The sequence below is a fragment of the Pleurodeles waltl genome, chromosome 1_2 (assembly GCF_031143425.1).
Source record: "Pleurodeles waltl isolate 20211129_DDA chromosome 1_2, aPleWal1.hap1.20221129, whole genome shotgun sequence".
NCBI classification, from domain to species: Eukaryota; Metazoa; Chordata; class Amphibia; order Caudata; family Salamandridae; genus Pleurodeles; species Pleurodeles waltl.
Genome location: NC_090437.1, coordinates 686,945,597 through 686,965,582, shown reverse-complemented (window position 1 = coordinate 686,965,582; position 19,986 = coordinate 686,945,597).

Below are 19,986 nucleotides of genomic sequence, written 5' to 3'. Positions count from 1 at the left end.
TACAGCTGAGCATATGTACCTGAGTATGTTTTTCACCATGTGCCCACTCCCTTTCACTGTCCCAACACTTATGTATATATTGCATTGAATAAATACACCTATGCACCCAAAATATATGTCCCTTATCAATATGAGAGATCAATTGTGAATGTGAATGCATTAGCCAGTTACTATCATAATAACACTTTTATTGCAGGAGGGGATCCAACACATTGTAGTGTCTAAACTATGTCACACTGTACTTGAAATTGGGTTCCCTGGCACATGCCACTTCAGTCATGATTTAGCATTGTCACTGACAAAAGATACCACAGTACTTATTACATGAGTCAGACTGTAACTATGCAGTGAAGACATCAGCATATTTGAACAGTACCTTAAAGTCACTGGAAGTATAGCCAGATTAGCTGGGTCCTTGAGTTGAGATCTTAGCCCTCTTCTTCCTCGCCATCACTCTCATCCCCTCTCTGAGGTTGCAGGGCTGGTTGAACAGCACCCTCCTCTTCCAGAAGGGAGATAGCTTTCCTCACAGCAAAGTTGTGCAGCATGCAGCAGGCCACAACTATCTTACACACCTTGTCAGGGACATAGCACAGGGATCCCCCAGAGAGATGGAGGCAACAAAATCTTGCCTTCAAGAGTCCTGTAGTGCGCTCTATCACCCTCCTAGTACGACCATGGGCCTCATTATAATTCCTCTCTGCATCTGTCCTGGGGTTCCTCACAGGTGTCAGGAGTCATTGCAAGTTGGGGTGGCCAGAATCACCTGCAAAAGTGGGCGAAAGAGGACTGGGAAAAAAAGGCCTTTACTTGCATACAGCGTGGCTGGCAGCTATGTAACTGATCTAGTGTCATACACACTCACCTATGAGCCAAGCTCTGTCCCCCTGTAGTTGTCCCATCATGTGTGGCACACTACTGTTTCTCAGGACAAATGAATCATGGACTGATCCCAGGAACCTGGCTTTGACAAATGATATGTACTGATCAGCAGTACACACCAATTGTACATTCATGGAGTGATAGTTTTACGATTCCTATACACCTGTTCATTCACTCTTGGGTATATGAGACCTATGTGGGTTCCATCAATGGCACCTATCACATGGGGGATATTAGTAAAGGCATAGAATCCTGATTTGATGGTGGTGAGTTCAGCCCTCTGGGGAAACTGGACATAAGTTTGCAAGTGTTGAACAAATGCATCCAGGAAATTGGACAGGATGTGGCTGAACATTGGCTGTGAGAACCCTGCAGCCATGCCCACTGTCACCTGAAATGAGCCCGTGGCCAAAAAATGGAGCACTGCTAGCACTTGCACAGTTGTAGTGATGGCATGCTGATTCCGATTGGCTGGCTTCAGAACAGGATCCATTAATGACCAGAGGTCAAGGATTGTAGCTCTATTGAGTAGGTAGGTGATAATGATGTGACGTTCCTCTATAGTGTCCAGATCTACCAGGGGTCTGTAAACAGATAGGGTTCTTCCTCCCCACATGGGTCTGTACGTATGGGGGAGGAAAGAACACATTTTGAGTGTAAACATACACTTGCATCACATGATGTCACTGTACTTTTCAAAATGCGTCACTGAGGTAACGCACAAAAACAGAAAGAATGAGGTACACCGTCAGGCCAATGTGTGCTGAGTTTTCTCTGTTATAATGGCATCACAGTGTAGACACACTTCCAGCCATGAGTACATGTGGGGATCATAGAATGATGTCAGCAATCAAGGAAGGGGAGAGAGAATAGGGCCATGGCTGAGGCCCCCGGCCAGGCTATGGAGACATGGTGGAAGCAAAATGGCAGCCTCCTGCCATCCAGGTATGGAGAAGTGGAAGTGACTTCATTCCGCTGGCATTAGTCATCATGGTAGAAGGCGATGTTCACTGCTGTGCACCTGACCATTGGATTACATGGTTGTCGATGGGGAACCTGGGCCAATCCTGATCGCCGCCGGCAGTGACGGGGCACACCGCTGCGGTATCTACCGCCATTTTGTCAGACCCTTGACTCCTGCATCACAGGAAGAGTAGTACTCCACTATGTGTGCTGCTGTGGCCTGACTCTGATCCCTGAGATGGCGCGTGTCACAGGGGAACAGACCCTGGCTTTCACCGCAGGGCAGCTTGAAAAGCTGGTGTACGGGGTCCTACCCCTGTATGCGAAGTTGTATGGGCGACCAGAGGAACAGATGAGTTGCCATCTGTCATCCTTAGATGTGTGTGATTGTAGCAGATGCCTGTATGCATGCATGTTTGATGTGTGACTGCCAAGCCGTAGGTTGTCTGGAACTTTCTTCCTGTAATTTGTTCATATGCATGTCAAAATTGGCCGTTCAATATAAAAGGGCATGGCATTTGTGTACGAGGCACCCACACTGACTACTGTTTCTTTGCTCTGTGTGTCCCATGCAGGTCAGTGCCCATAAATAGAAAGGGCTGTGGCAAGCCATCGCCAAGGAAGTGTGGACCCTGGGGGTCTATAACCGGCAGAGCACCCACTGCAGGAAGCAGTGGGAGGACCTGAGGTGCTGGGACAGGAAGACCGGAGAGGCCCAGCTGGGGAAGGCCTCCCAACGAGGAAGGGGTGCCTGTCGGACCCTGACCCCCTAATAGCCCACATTCTGGCGGTGGCCTATCCGGATTTGGATGGGCACTTAAAGGAAGCCCAGAAGCCACAAGGGAGTGAGTACCAAAACTGTTGTGATACCACTTTGATGGGTGAATTTGGGTGCTGTGGGATGTATGCACTGGAGTGCCAGGCACTTAGACAGGTGTGTCCCTGCAGTCCTGCCCTCCTCCAAGTCCTTGGGATAGTGTCATAGCTAGTTTTGGCAGGGCCTGTAGGCCTATGAGGGGTCCCCTTTTTGTCATCTGGTATTCATTGTGGACTTATCGACTTGTAAGTGCATTGGCTTGGCATGGTCTCTCATGGGTGTACTTAACACAGTGTATCAGAGTCGTGTTTCATGAGGGTTATGTTGTGTATTCTGGGGTCATGCCTACTAGTCAGGGACACATTCATAATGTATGTTGAGTCTGCTGAGGGTTCGTGCCTCACCTGGGTGGGAGTGTCTGTGACCCAAAATGTACATATATTCAGGATTTTACATACTTCTTTCTTGTTTTGTTTCCCCACCCCTGTGCTCTTGTGTCCCTGTGTACATTAGCATCATCTGGCGAGGGAGCTGAGGTACCGGAGAGTGAAGATGCAGCAGCCCACGGTTCGAAGGAGACAATGTCGACCAACGCCAAGGTGACCAGTGGGTTGGAGGGCGAGGTGAGTACCACAGGAAGGCAACTACCACTGGAGGTAGTGACTCTGACACCTCCTCCGATGGCAGCTCCCTGGTGGTGGCGGACCCTACTGGGCCCACCCATTCTTTGTCATCTTCCGCCACCCCCATACCATCACCGCCGCCCCAGTTGCTTCCCATCGAGTTGCCAGTGCCCGCTCAACCAGGAGGGTGGGTGTCTCCTTCGCCCCAGGCACCTCATCCCCTGCCCCAGTCAGCCCTGCTGCCCTCACGGAGGAGGCTATTGACGTCCTGAGAACCTTCTTTGTAGGGCAGACAACCATTGTGAATGCCATCCAGTGGCTAGCATCCCGGATGCAGCAATGCAATGCATACCTGGAAGGCATTCATGGTGCCATGTCTGGCCTACAAAGATCTTTTAAGACTCTGGCCTCCTCTTTGATGGCAGCCAGTGTCCCTGGTTATTCCACCCCTCTCCCACCACCTCTACACCTTCCAGCACCCCACTCCCTTCACTCATCCCAAGGACACATACAGACAGCCATGCACACAGATCAACACACAAAAAGCACACAGGGAAACACAAGCACCACACTTCCCACCACAGGGAGGCACACACCCAACATACCAAAGCACACACAACAACATCCACTTCCCCCAGTGTGTCAACCTTCCCGCCACCCTGTCTGTCACCTCACCATGCACACCCACATGCACTGCACCTTCAGTCACTGCTGCTGCCCACATTCATGCAGTTACCACAACATCTGACATCCAGACATGCACCCCTGACACCACACCTGCACTCACCACAACTACATTTACAGACACTTGCAGCAGACTCACCAGACCTGCAGACACCCAGACAACATCCATCTACACTGGCAGCCTGTCTTCTCCCACTGTGTCCACCTCCTCCTCCCAAAACACTCAAACGTTCCCACACATCCATACCACACAAATCCACCACACATAAGCATACTATACAGGCATCTGCATCCACATCCAGCATACCTACAACTGGTACGAGCACTACCCCAACCTCCACTCCCAGATCTGCCTCAAAATCCCCTCCAGCTGCACCTAAGAAGCTTTTCCTATCCTGTGTTGACCTGTTTGAACCCACTGGCCCACCCTGTCTTGTCCCTAAACTTTCCCATGTCTTTGCCCAGTCCACTCCTTCCTCGTCTAAGTCCACCCCAGTCTGCCCTTCCCATTCCCATTCCCATGCCCCTTCTCCAGAGAGGAAGAAACCCCGTGTTGCACCAGGTCCCTCTGCCACCCCCTGGTCCAGGCCCACTCCCCTGCCTTCCAAGGGAAAGCCCAAACCCCCTTCACCTCCCAAAACTAAGCCAAAAAAAACCCTTTCAAAACCTAAGTCCCGACCCTACCACCTCCTGCCCCTGTTCCCTGACGTACCTGGCTGCCCCATTGATGCCCCTTTCCAGTGTAGTACCCTTTGCGCATGTGGGAGTCAACTTTGGGCTATATTTTCCCTTCAGGGACTTTACGATGGACTGGCCAATGGCCTTATTTGGACATTAGTTTTGATATTAAAATTAATTGTAAGTGCCCAGCAGTGCTGTTGGCACAATAAAGTGACATTGGCCAGCATTTCACTATGGGGGGTGGGTGTGCACAAGTGTGTACAGTGGTGCAGGTATTTGTTGGCTTGTGTCTGATAAGTACATTTTGTTATGGTATGTATGGCTTGGGATGGTGGGAGCGGTTGGGCGTGCGTTGCAGGGTGGGGTGGGTGTGTAACTGTGCCCTTTCTTCCATGTGTACTAGGCTGCGGTACTTACCGTCGTCTTCTTCGTCGTCGGTCACGGTCCTGGAGGAATATAGCAAGGAGAAGCACTGGCATTATTTCCAACTCCCACTCAATGTCTGCGTCGGCGTGTTCTGTGTACCTCCGGTGAGTGTTTCCTTTCATATTGTTTGGTGGTTCCTGCACCGGAACTGATGCCGGTTTGGTGTTTCATTATTTGGTGGACAGGTAGGGCATTTCTGCCGGCCTGTGGGTGACCTCCTCCATCGTCATCAGGACTACAAAAATGGCAGTGTGTGGATGGACTGTAACTTGTTTCTCATGGGCTTCATTATTTGGCGTCCGGAGTTACCTCCAGCGCCAGCGGTGTAATGTTTACTGCCATGTTCATAATGACCACCTGAATCTTTCTCTGATAAAATCTATGCAGGTGGGAACTCACTAAAGAACATTTAAAACAGTTTTGCTCCTATCTAACCGGCCACCTAATAGCTTCTCAGGTTCTAGCAAGGTGTTCTGTGATCAACTTTTAACTTTAAAAAAAAGTAAAGTTGAAATTTACTGCAAGTTGAAGGACAACAATATGAAGGATGATGTGTTCCATCAATGTAAACGGTGGTTCAAGTCTTGCTCTTTAGTAAATCTTCCATTATTTTCATAAGATATGTTGGAAAGTGGATTATTGGTAAGGGCAGGTAAGTACCTACACTTAGCAATAGGCCACTTACCCCCACAAGGTTCAGTTAGGTCTCAATGAATTAACCCCAGCTAAACCCTTGGTAGCTTGGCAACGAGCAACAAGGCTTACCTTAGGCAACAATGACCCTCATTATGACACTGGCGATAAAGCCCACTTACCTCCGCTGTGACGGCCACCAACATACCGTCACAGTGGCGAACATCCGTTCACCATAATATGACACACACACACACTAAACCGACAGAATGCTGCCACAAACACATACCCGCCAGACCAAAGGTGAGTGTTAAACTGTCGGTACGAACACCCATGCCGCCATGCCAACAAAACAACACCCTCCACATTATGTTATGTTATGTTATGCGGATTTGTATAGCGCGTGGCTACCCGAAGGCCTCCCAGCGCTGAAAGCGGAGACACTTAGTACAGACATGACAATTAAGCTCTAAACAGCAAGGTTTTAGGGCCTTCCGGAAGGGTAGTTCAGGGCTGATCAGGCGAAGACTGGGTGGTAGTGAATTCCATAACCTGGCCCCCTGATAGGCCAGAGAACTTCCTCCCCATCTAAACTTCTTTATTCTGGGAATCAAAGCTAGGGCGGCTATGAAAGACCTCAGCGGTCTAGAGGCTTTGTAAGAGGAGGCCAGTGTCCTAAGCAATGATGGACCTCTATTGTGCAGGGCTCTGTGAATATAACACAGGGTCATAAATTCAATACGGTGTGCCACCGGAAGCCAATGAAGAGAGGAATTTGCTGCTTTTACTGATTCATGCCTAGGTGTATTTAGAAGCAAATGGGCCAAGGCATTCTGAACTACCTGCAGCTTTTTAAACACAAATCTGGGGGCTCCAATATACAGGGCATTACCATAGTCCAGACGCGAACTGATGAAGACCTGTATAATAAGTCTCTTGGCAACAAAAGGAAGGATTCTAAAACTTTCTGCAAAAGCCTCAAAAAGCCGAAAGAGGTTGTGGAGACTTAATTGGCCTGATGGCCATGGTGAGTTGAGGGTCTAACTAGACGCCAAGAATCTTGATGAAAGCTTTTGGGGAAGGAAGATTTCCCAGACCTTCCTTAATGGCGGGATTAGAAATGAGCTGTGAATGATGTCCAAGTATCATCACCTCCGTCTTATTGTCGTTAAGTTTCAGCCTACTTAGAGACATCCATGCCGCCACGGCTTGAAGGCATGGGGCGAGTAATGAACTGTTAGCACCAGAATTAGTGGCTGGTGAAACTACCAGCTGTGTGTCGTCAGCATAAGAAAACTAGAGACAGCCCAAATGGCTTGATGACTTCTGCTAGAGGTAACATATATATGTTAATAAATGTGGGACTTATGGAGGAACCCTGAGGCACTCCGCAACTATTCTTGACAGGATAGGAAAAAAAGGATCTGTCTAGGACCTGATAAGACCTATCTTTGATAAAGAATGTAATCCAATCTAGGGCAGTCCCTGATATTCCAGTGTGTCGTAACCTTCCAAGTAACACGTCAGGGTCCACCGTGTCAAATGCCGCACTCAAATCCAGGAGAATAATAGCTGTCACAAGACCCTGATCCAGACGCCTTCTAGCCTCTTCAGTGACTGCAATCAAAGCTGACTCCATACTGTGGAAGGGTCTAAAGCCCATCTGAGTGGAGTGAAGGATATTATTATCCTGTAAGAAACGGTAGAGTTGAGCGTTGACATGCTTTTCAATTATTTTAGAAAGAGCAGGCAGCAGTGATATCGGTCTATAGTTGCTGAGCAGTGCAGCATCTAAGTTTTTTTTTTTTCAGGAGAGGTTTAACAATGGATTGTTTCCATTGATCAGGTACTGTACTCCAACACTAAGAGGCATTCAAAAGATTAGTGATTGCAGGTACTGTAACTGGGGCACCGAATGCCAGCACATGAGGAGGGGCTGGATCAAGGAGAAACCCTGATTAAGAGATGTGAGGTGATTCAACACCGAATCTTCTGCTATAGGAAAAAATTCCGAGAGGGTGGCAGGACCCAGATACTTCTGTCCCATCCCCTCCCGGGCTTGGGCGGTAGCTATGAGAAGAGTCAAATAGATGTCTAGAACTTTTTGTTGGAAGAACATGCCAGGTTATTACTATGTTCGTGAGAGGCGTCCAGGAGCACAGAGTTCTGCTGTGGCTGGGTAATTTCGTTAAATATCCGAAAAACCTCCTTAGGAGAATTTGGCGCCAGCTCAATTTTGAATGAATAATAGGTAGATTGAGCAATTTTAATTCCAGCGTGGTAGGACCTAATAGCTTTCCTATACCGTTGTTTTAGAAAGTCATCCTATGATTTTCGCCATCTTCTTTCAAGTTTCCAACATTCTCTTTTGAGATGCAGAAGATACTGGGAAAACGAGGGGGCGCCCTGCCTACAGCATCCTCTCACTTTGGTGGAACAAGGCAGTAGCACATCTAAGCTACTGGTGATGCAGCTATTAAAAGACTCTAACTTGTCCCTCATATTGTCCTTGTTGGGGGGTTTCAGCCTCTCCAAGTTATTAGTCCATGCACTGGCTTTAAGATTAGGCCAGCGTCAGAAAGGTAGAGCTGAGTTATATAAGAGTCTACTGGATATGGGAATGGTGAAGTGGTCAGAACAGACCAAAGGTCGGTTGTACTAGGTTTAGGTCATCCATATCCAGGAGTAAGGATTTGGTGCAGGAGTTATCTACATCCTCTGCATGAATATTAAAATCCCCCAACAAAGTAAAGTTGGGTTTGGAGCAGACTAGCTCAGCAATGTGGTCTGAGAGGGAGTGTAGAAAACTTTTGGGGAGACCCGGAGGACGATAAACCAGGGTTCAAGGTAATAGAAAAGTACATACTTTCACAGCCTACTAGCTGCATGGGATGTGAATTAACCATTAGATTGTCCCTGTAAATAATTACAATGCCCCCACCTCTGGAAGACTCTCCATCAAGCCTATTCATCAGATAGCCATTAGGTAGGGCCAGAGCAATGTCAGGGGCCGACCCCTCATGGAGCCAGGTTTCTGTAAGAAAGAAGGCCATAGGTGAGAGCTGATCCAAAAGAAGATGTATTGGCAGTTTATGCGCTACGAGGGAGCGACAGTTTGCTAGGAGGAAAGTGCATTTGTTTTCCTCCTGGACCAAGGAATCCTTATTATCCGAGGTTGGCCGAGGAGACCAACAGCACACAGTGCAATGGTCCATAAAAGTCACAGGGTCAAAACTATGGGCGCTGGCGCTCAGAGAGACTGGCCTCATAGCATGAAGGAAGTCGGACAAATAAGTGATTCCTTTCTTCTTTAGCGAAATATATGGGCCCATTCTGTCGCGGATGGGCGCAGACGGGCTTGCCTTATGAGGGCCTTCGGCACCCCAGTGGCACGCCCACTGCGCGCATCAGCTGCATCGGGTTAAATATAGGCCGGCAGGCTGGGAGAGCGGCAACTAGACCACGAACCCTAAAAGATGACGGCTGACGCGTGCTATACGCGGGTGGGAAGAATGGAGGCAGAGGGCCAAGATCTATAATCCCTGCCCCCATGCCACTGAACACGGACCCACAAATCACCACAACAGACATTCAACGGCGGTAAACCATTGGCGGTACACATTGGTGCGGTCAGAATTGCCACCCCAATACAAAACAACACAACTTTGGCCAATACCAAAATTACACACCTGACACTGATACACACACCACACAAACCCACCCACAGCACTATAAAACACACACCCACATTACCCACAACCCTTTACAAACACGATAAATAGCCCACTGGTGAAAAAAGAGATAGCCACGCAAATCAGAGACACTGCTACACACACCACTAACACTCAACCATCTGTCATGCACCCCACACCCACTGCAGAACACACAATACCCATGTCCCCACAAAGGCACCCCCATTACACAGATGAGGAGTTGCGGGTCATGGTGGAGGAAATAGTCAGGGTAGAGCCACAGCTGTTTGGAGCACAGGTATAGCAATTAGCTATTGCCAGGAAGATGAAGCTATGGTGGAGAATCGTGGACGGGGTGAATGCCATGGGACAGCATCCAAGAACAAGGGACGACATCAGGAAGAGGTGGAATGACCTACGGGGGAAGGTACATTCAATGACAGCAAGGCACCAGCTCACCATCCAGAGGACTGGCGGTGGACTCCCACTTTCTCCCCCACAGCTGACAGCATGGGAGGAGCAAGTCTTGGCATCCAGAGGGACTCACTGGAGTTGTTGGAGGACTGGACACTGGTGAGTCAGTATTTACTACCTATACCCCCACATACCTGCATTCCATCACTACCCCTCACCCTGACACCCATCACTCCACTCCATCCCACACAGTGCACCACCACAATTGACTAACCTTAATGCCAAGCCCTGCATGCCATACCCACTGCATGCACATCCCTTTTCAGCTCTGCATGTACACCCACCACCAATGCATGCACAGCATGGAGAAGTAACAATCCCACAAAACATCACCATACACAAACAAAGGTGGCAGGGCAACAGCAACAATCTAGGGGAAGCTAGGGATGTAGAAAATGTCACAGACATTTAGCATATTAGACACCTTACATCCCCACAGGTGTCCCAGTTAATCCCAGTGGTGAGGAGGTGCCAGGCCTACCCAGTCCCCCAACAGGAGATGCCCCCAGTGATGAAAGTAACTATGGACTTCTGGATCTGGATGAACTTCCTGGCCTATCAGGGATCACTAGTCAGTCGGCAACCTCAGCCCACACCAAGCCCACCACAGAGCCATCCCCTTCTGTATCCAACACCACAACACCCACCCAACGTCCCCTGACCTCTGTCCCTAGGACACATCAATCAGCAGTGTGCCCACCTGTACAGGGACCCTAGTCCACACCTCACAGCCAAGATAATCAGAGGCCTGGGGTCAGTGGCAGTGGGCACACTGTTCAGAGGACAACGGCACAAGAGGCCATGGACACACAGAGGACAGCTGTGTGCCAGGGGGAGGACAGGCCCAGGGATCTGACTGTCCAGGAAGGACTCACCAATGTCTTGGGGGCTTACCAATAATCCCAGGACAAGATGGGTCAGATTTTAAACATCATGCAGGAGAACCAGATGCTGCAGGTGGTACACCATCAAGAGATTAGGAAAGATGTGCAGGACCTGAAACCACCATGGTCTCCATAGCAGGGGTGCTGGCTGATCTGGCCAACATATTGAGGGACTACACAACACAGCAGCAGGCCCCTTCCACTAGCCAGTCAACTGAACAGCCCTCCACATCTGCTGTAGCTAGTGGACAGGAGGCCCTGTCACAGGACCCACGGGCCACCAGCACCCCTCCCCCTGCAGAAGGTGAACCACCCCTCATATGATCCCTGCGACCCAGACAGATGCCAGAAACAATTGCCAAGACCACTGCCAGGAAATGATACCCTCCTGAATGTCCCCCTTGTGTTCCACTGTGTCACCTTGTCTACTTTGAACTGCCATTGCTTCCTTTCCTATGGCCTCTTGGAAACTGGACCTGTGCTACAAACAGGCTGGGCCCATACCTTGGACTTTCATATACCATCACCCCATTCCATTGCACTATTCCTTCAATATATTTCACTACAATGAACACCTTAGAAAACAACTTGAGTGATAGTGCCTTATGTGACAAAAATGTGCAATTATATTAACAGTTACATCTTGCGCAATTGTCCTGTACTTTGTGATTCTATACAAATAATGGCCTGTAGCTGTCTGTAGTCAACACATCAGTACACAGTTGTAATAACGCCAACATCTACAAAATGAGAAGGCATAGGTGACAGTCAGTTGAGATGCAAAGGAAGTGACTCCCATCATGCTACAGCCACACTGAAAAGATAAATATTTAGAGGAATGGTCAGTTCCACTGTCTTACCTGTGTTTCATTGAAAGTACTGCCATCTTACTGATGTCCTGTTGTCCACATCCTCATCCTCTGCCTCCTCATCCTCACTGTCCTCAGGGTCCAAAGCTGCCACAGGAGCATTTTCACCCTCCTCCTCCTGCAGATAGGGCACATGTCATCTGAGGGCCAGGTTGTGCAACATGCAGCATACAACAACTATCTGGCAGACCTTCTCAGGGGAGTAGCACAGGGACCCACCTGTCAGATGGAGGCATCTGAACCTGGCCTTCAGGAGGCCAAAGGTTCGCTTAATTATCTGCGTGGTTCGCCCATGAGCATCATTATACAGATTCTCAGCCACTGTCCTGGCATTCCTCACAGGGGTCAAGAGCCACGACAGGTTTGGGTAGCCAGAGTCACTTGCAAAAACTGAGTTACAAACATTAGCCTTGCACAATGGTATGGGGGATGACTCCTGAAGGCATACACTGACATGCATTGGGTGGGGACTCAGGCTCACCTACTAGCCACACCCTGTGCCTCTGTAGTTCTACCATCACAATTGGGATGCTGCTATTCCTCAAGACGAAGGCATCATGCTCTGACCCAGGATAGTTGGCAGAAACGTGGGAGATGTACTGGTCAGCCAGGCACACCATTTGCACATTGAGTGAGTGGAAACTCTTCCGATTTCTGTACACCTGTTCATTATGTCGGGGGGCACAAATGCATTATGTGTTACGTCAATTGTTCCAATTATATTTGGTAAATGTCCCATTGCATAGAATCCAGCCTTCACAGTTGCCAAATCTTCCACTTGGGGGAAAGCAATGTAGCTGCACATGTGTCTGAGCAAGGCAGACAAAACCCTTGACAGCACCATTGAGAACATTGGCTGTGAGATTCCTGGTGCCAAGCCCACTGTTACTTGGAAAGAACCAGTTGCCAGGAAATGGAGCACAGATAGAACTTGCACAAGAGGGGGGATCCCAGTGGGATGACGGATAGCTGAAATCAGATCAGGCTCCAGTTGAGTACACAGCTCATACAGGGCATTCCCTGTGGGTTACCATCCCTACAAAGATAGTTTCAGGCTCTGGCCTCCTCTCTGAAGGCAGCCACTGTCCCTGTTCCTACCGTCCCCCCTCCAACTACCACTTCCCAGTCCCAGTCTCCTTAACCCCAACCCATCCCATGCACACATACAGACAAGCATGCACACAAAACATCACACAAGAGTGGCACAGACAAACAAAGGCAGCACACTTCAAGCCACAAGCACTCACACAAACAACAGACAGTTGCACACACAACAACATCCACTGCCTCCACGGTCTCCCCCTCCTCCTCCCTCACAGGCACATCCGTACTCACACCTGCATGCACTGCATCAATAGCCATCACCACATCACCACATCATGCAGCATACACACTTCACTTGCAGGTACCTCCACAACATCCATTCATGTGTCCTGGTTGTCCTCTCCTACACTGTCTGCCCCCCTCCTAAGAGACACAAACGCTTGCACTCAGCCACCCAACAGCCATCCACCTTATACACGCACACTGTCCATGCACCTGCACCCAAGTCCAGCAGACGTACACCTCCTACAACCACTCCCTATACCTCCACTTACATCCCTCCTCCCACATCCCACCCCAACGTCCCTAAGAAGCTTTTCCTTGCCCAACTTGACCTCTTTTCTCACCCTCCTCTCCCCTGTCCTGTCCGTAAAAGGAGGGTCCCAATGACCCAGCCCAGCACCTCTGCCACTGCTCCCACCAAAAAATCATCTGCTGGCACAAAGGGGCCCCTGAGTGTGATGGCAGCCACTCCTAGTGATAGCACACCTCCACCTCAGAAAGGGAGGACTAAGGTGGCAAAAACCAAAGGACAGAGGACGGGGACAGTGGAGGCACCTCCTAGTCCTGGGGCATTGACACAAGTGACATGTCAAAGGGCAAGGGGGTCCGTCACAAGAGGGGACACATTGATCCCCCTCCACCACCAAAGACAGCAAGGGATACCCCTACACCACCAAAGAGAGCAAAGGTTACAGCTCCACCACCAAAGAGAGCAAAGGATACCCCTACATCACCAAAGAAAGGCAAGGTTCCCACTCCACCACCAAAGAAAGGCAAGGAGACACTTCCACCAGCTGAGGCACAGCAGCCCTCACCTCCAGTAGAGGCACAGCAGCCCTCACCTCCAGCAGAGGCTGCCAAGGAGATACCTCCACCAGCTGAGGCAAAGCAGCCCCACCTCCAGCAAAGGGCATGTAGGTCACCCTCCAGGGACTGTTTTGTAAGGTCACCCCTCCAGAACCAGTGGGCATGTTCCCCACTTCAGAGACTGTGGCCCTACACTCCCCACCAGAGACAATTGAGCAAGGAGCCCCCTCCAGAACCAGTGGGCATTTTATCCACTTCATAGACTGTGGCCTTACACTACCCACCAGAGACAATCGGGCAAGGAGACCCCGCCAGAACCGTGGCATGTTACCCACTTCAGAGACTGTGGCCTTACACTCCCCACCAGAGACAATTGACCAAGGAGCCCACTCTAGAAACAGTGGGCATGTTCCCCACTTTAGCTGAGATGCCCCCCCACCCCCTTCCCCTGAGGTGCCTGCCAATTTCCAATATGATGCCCCTGAACAGTGGAGTCTGGATTGTGTAAGGACTCAGGTTGGGCCTTGGACTGTGCCCCCTGGCACTTTGGACCTTTGGTACTTTGGACTGGTCATTGGCCCAATCTGGACATTAATGCATGCATTTGACTTGACATTATGGCCCTCATTATGACATTGGTGGTGAATTTCACTTACTGACAAGCTGACGGCTGCCAACTTACGGCTGTGGCAGCGGATGATATTCATTCACCATATTATGACACACACACACCAATCCGACAGAATTAAGCCACCCGCACATTTCTGCCACCCCAAAGGTCAGTGATAAAGTGGCGGCATCAAAACCCACACTGTTATGCCAACAGAACAACGCCCACCACATTATGACCCACGAATCACCACGGCGGACATTCAACGGCAATAAACCATTGGCGGTTCACACTGCTGTGCTCAAAATGGACACTCACAAACAAAACAACACTACATTGGACAATTCAAACAACACACACCTGACACCCATGCACATACCACACACCCACACCACTATAAAACACACACCCACATTACCCACAACCCTTTACCATTACAAACCATTGCCAGCAGAGAGACAAAAGACCACTGACACAACTAGAGCCACACACTATTCACACCTAAACACCACTCAGGCACCCCACATCACACACCCCAACACATTACCCAACACACCCTCACAAACACACCTCACACAACACCCATGGCACCACAAAGACACCCCCGTTTCACAGAGGAGAAGCTAAGAGTCATGGTGGAGGAAATTATCAGGGTAGAGCCACAGTTATTTGGAGCACAGGTGCAGTAGATATCGATAGCTAGGAAGATGGAGCTCTGGTGGAGAATCGTGGGCATGGTCAACGCTGTGGGACAGCACCCAAGAACTAGGGATGACATCAGGAAGAAGTGAAACGACCTACGGGGGGAGGTACATTCCATAGCAGCAAGACACCAGCTCGCTATACAGAGGACTGGCAGTGGACCCCCATCTCCTCCCCCACAACTAACAGCATGGGAGGAGCAAGTCTTGTCAATCCTGCATCCTGAGGGCCTGACCAGAGTAGGAGGAGGACTGGACTCTGGTAAGTCAACTCTCTACTACTACTACCCCCTACCTTCATGCCATCACATACCCCCACCCTCACCCTCACTCCCACAACTCCACAACTTCCCACACATCCCACCATCACATCTCACTCATCCCAATGCCAAGCCCTGCATGTTCTACCAATGTATGGACACCACTCACAGCCCTGCATGGGCACTCATCACTAAAACATGCACACTATAGAGAACTAACTATCCCACTATACACCAACGTACACAAGTGAAATCTGCAAGGGCAAATCCAACCAAAGAGGGCAAGCCACGGATGCACAATATGTCAGACACAGAAACCATAACACATCATTTACATCCCTACAGGGTGACCAGAGTCACCTGCAAATATTGAGGGACAACACTTAGCCACACACCATCCCATATGGCCCACACTATAGGCATACACCAACATATACTGGGTGGGAACCAGGGCTCACCTATTAGCTACACCCTGTGCCTCTGTAGTTGGCCCATCAAATTTGGGATGCTACTATTCCTCAGGACAAAGGCATCATGCACCGAACCAGGATACTTAGCATTGACGTGGGAGATGTACTGGTCCACAAGGCACACCATCTGTACATTTATATAGTAGAAACTCTTACGATTCCTGAACACCTGTTCATTCTGGCGGGGGTACAAATGCAATATGTGTTCCAGCAATCGCTCCAATTATCAATTATGTTGGGAATATGTCCCATTGCATAGAACTCGGCCTTCACTGTGGCAAAATCTTCAACTTGGGGAAAAACAATATAGCTGCACATGTGTTTAATCAGGGCAGACAACACTCTGGTAAGCACGATTGAGAACATTGGCTGTGACATTCCTGCTGCCAAGCCCACTGTCACTTAAAAAGAACCAGTTGCCAGGAAATGGAGTACAGATAGCACTTGCACAAGATGGGGGATCCCATAGGGGTGACGGATAGCAGATATCAGCTCAGGCTCCAATTGGGCACACAGCTCTGTGATTGTGGCCCTGTCAAGCCTATAGGTGTGGATAATGTGCCTGTCCTCCGGTGTTGCCAAGTCCACAAGGGGTCTGTACACGGGGGCATGTCTCCATCTCCTATTCATCTGCAGTGGTAGCAATCTAAGGGACACAAGAGTGAGGAGACTGGCACAAACTAAACAATAGAGCTACAACAGAACTTTGCATCCTGTAAACATGTAATGGGTCATTGTGATTTGTCCAATATGTCCTAATATATCAGGTGATGCAGCATTATTCCATGGCCTGCCCCCCCTGAAATGGCGTCCACCTGTCCTGTGGGGAGGGACAGGTGGAAGTGAGGTAATTCCGCTGACGTTGTGCGCAGTTGCGGAAGGCGGTCGGGAACCGCTGTACAACTCCTCTTTTGTTAACATTATGCCATATGGGGTACAGTGCCCAATGGTGATCTAAGCCTGCGGTGACGGTATGCACCGCCACGACCATGGCTGCCATTTCTATCTGATTCCTCACTTGCTACCTGACCTTCCACAGGAGAGGACCTACACTACATGTGCTGCTGTGACCTGTGTCTGGAACCTACCATGGCCCGTGTGACGGGAAAGGGCCCCAGCCTTCACTTCGGAGGAGTTGGAGAGTCTGGTGGATGGGGTCCTACCCCAGTACGGACTGCTGTATGGGCCTCCAGACCAACAGGTGAGTACACTGTGAGCACAATGCATGTGGCATGAATGCATGGAGTTGTGTGTGTGAAGGTCTTGTGTAAGGGGGGTGGGTGGATGTCCTCTGGGCGGCATACAGGTTGTGTGCTGGGCCATGTGTGTGTAAATGGTGATGGAAACTGGTATGGTGGGCCATATGTGTTACATGCAGGACTGTTTGTCTAAATCTATTTTCCTGTGTCTATTGCTTCTGCAGGACAGCGCCCATCAAGAGAAGGGTATATGGCGTGCCACCGCCAAGGAGGTGCGCACCCTGGGGGTCTATGGCAGGCAGAGCAACCACTGTCGAAAACGGTGGGAAGACCTGAGAAGCTGGTCACGGAAGACGGTGGAGGCCCAGCTGGCGATGGCCTCCCAAAGAGGAAGGTGTGCCCATCGAACCCTGACCCCCTGATGGCCCGCATAGTGGCGGTGGCCTATCCTGAGCTGGATGGGCACTTGAGAGCATCACAGCAGTCACAAGGAGGTGAGTACAGTGCCCATCATTTCAACTTACGCATGGTAGGGTGGTATCTGGGTGGGGGATGTGTGTCAGTGGGTGCCCCTAGGCCTGGCCTGACATTGCAGTGTAGGTCCCCTGGTGGCTAGGGTTCAGAAGTGAACATCTTGCTACCTAGCTTGTAGGCATCCACTACTGGTCAGGGCTGCATGAGTCCCAGGTGTGCTGCATTTGGCAGTGTGTGCCCATGCCTTGGCAGCTAACAATTTCTCTGGTAGTGCAATGCATATTGCGTAGGCCTGTTCCCTGTGTGTGAGGGTGCTGTGTACGCCAATGGTGGTGTTGGTGCAGCCATTGACCAAGTGTATCCTTTGTCTCTCCCCCCACCTTTTTGTTTTGTCATCCTGTCCTTATGTGCACTAGCATCATCTGGTGTAGGAGCAGATGCACCGGTGACAGAGGGAGCTGTATCCCACAGGACCAAAGAGGCAGAGTCCACTGACGGTGAGAGCACCAGTGGGATGGAGGGCCTGTTTCTACCGTCCCCCCTCCAACCTCCATGGCCCAGTCCCATTCCCCTCAACCCCAACCTATCCCAAGCACATATACAGATGAGCATACACACAAGACAACACCCAAAAGTGTCACAGGAAAACACAAGCACCACACTTCATCCCACAGGCGCTCATATAAACACCTTCCAGTTGCAGACACAACAACATCCACTATTTCCACTGTCTCCCCCTCCTCCTCTTCCTCTGCCTCCCACCCAACTACATCCACACTCACACCTGTATGCTCTACATCATCATCCACTACCAGCATCACCACACCAAGCAGAACACATACCTCACTGGCACACACCTTCACCACAGCCATGCACACGTCCCCTGTGTCCTCTCCCACTGTGTCTGTCCCCCCTCCTAAAATACACAAACACAAGCACTCAGACACCCAGTAGCCATCCACCTCACAACAGCATACAGCCCATGCACCTGCACCCAAATCCAGAAGGCAGACACCTCCTACAACCACTCCCTCATCCTCCACTCCCATTCCTTCTCCCTCTTCCCACCCCAATGTCCCTTAAAATGTTTCCTACCCACCATTGACCTCATCCCCACCCCTCCCCCCATCCTGCACGTATGGTCAGGGTAGGAAGAACCCAGCCAAGTACCTCAGCCACACAATCCACAGGCCCAGTACTCACTGCACCCACTGATGGTGGAAAGGGATCCATGCCAAATGTCCTGAAGGGGAAGCAGCCTGCACCAGCCAGCCTAAAGGGGAAGGAGACTGCCCCATCAGGCAAGAAGGGAAAGGGGCCTGCACCTTCCACCCGAGAGGCCAAGGAGCCTGCACCAGCAGGCAGAAAGAACAAGGAGCCTGCACCTGCACCCCAAAAGGCCAAGGAGCCTGCACCAGCAGGCAGGAAGAGCAAGGGGCCTAGACCAGGAACTTTGACGGAGCACCCACCACCAACCATGGTTGTGCAGCCATCTGAGGTTGCAGGGGAGGGGCAGGAGCCCCCCCAGCAGCACCACCATTGTGCAGCCATCTGAGGATGCAGGGGATGGGCAGGAGCCTCCCCCCACCAGCAGCACCACCATTGTGCAGCTGTCCGAGGTTGCAGGGGATGGGCAGGAGCCTCCCCCACCAGCAGCACCACCACTGTGCAGCCGTCACCGCCGGCGGACGGTATGTAATCCTGCCTCCATGAGCTGCTGTGCGGCCTGCCCCCTCCAAAACTAGCGGGTATGACACCCACCTGAGAGACTGTGGCCCATCACTCCCCAGGATCAAGCACAGGGCACGTTTCCCCCTCCAGAACCAGTGGGTATGACACCCACCTGAGAGACTGTGGCCCATCACTCCCCAGGATCAAGCACAGGGCACGTTGCCCCCTCCAGAACCAGTGGGTATGACACCCACCTAAGAGACTGTGGCCCATCACTCCCCAGGATCAAGCTCAGGGCAGGTTGCCCCCTCCAGAAGTACTGGTCTTGTTACATCTCCCGGCTGAGGTGCCCCCTCCTCCCGCTGAGGTGCCTGCCTATTTACCAGCTGATGCCCCTGCAGTGTTCTTTCCGTGTTGAAGCAGGTGACAAGTGGGGCCTTGGACTTTGGCCTGTGGCCATGTGGCCTACTCAATTTGAGGACTGGGCTGTGTCCCTTTTTCTGTACATATGTATATATCTATTGTCTTGCCTAACTTATTTTTCATACTGTGTTGATCTCATCACATTCACTTTCACAAAATTGTTTTGTCCTTGCATTATTCAGCTGAGTTACGGGTGTCAGAGTCACCAGATCCTCGGGGGCTGTGCACGTTCCCAACACGTCCACCACAAGACAGCTCCAATACTCTGATTAGAATGTCACAGAGTCTAAGAGAGTCCAACTGGGGAAAAGGGGATTAGTTAGGGAATAGCTGGGAAGGAGACCTGTAGGAAACAAAAAGGTTAAAACACGCAATATCGAGATTATATCATATTAATCATTACTAGGCTATGACTGT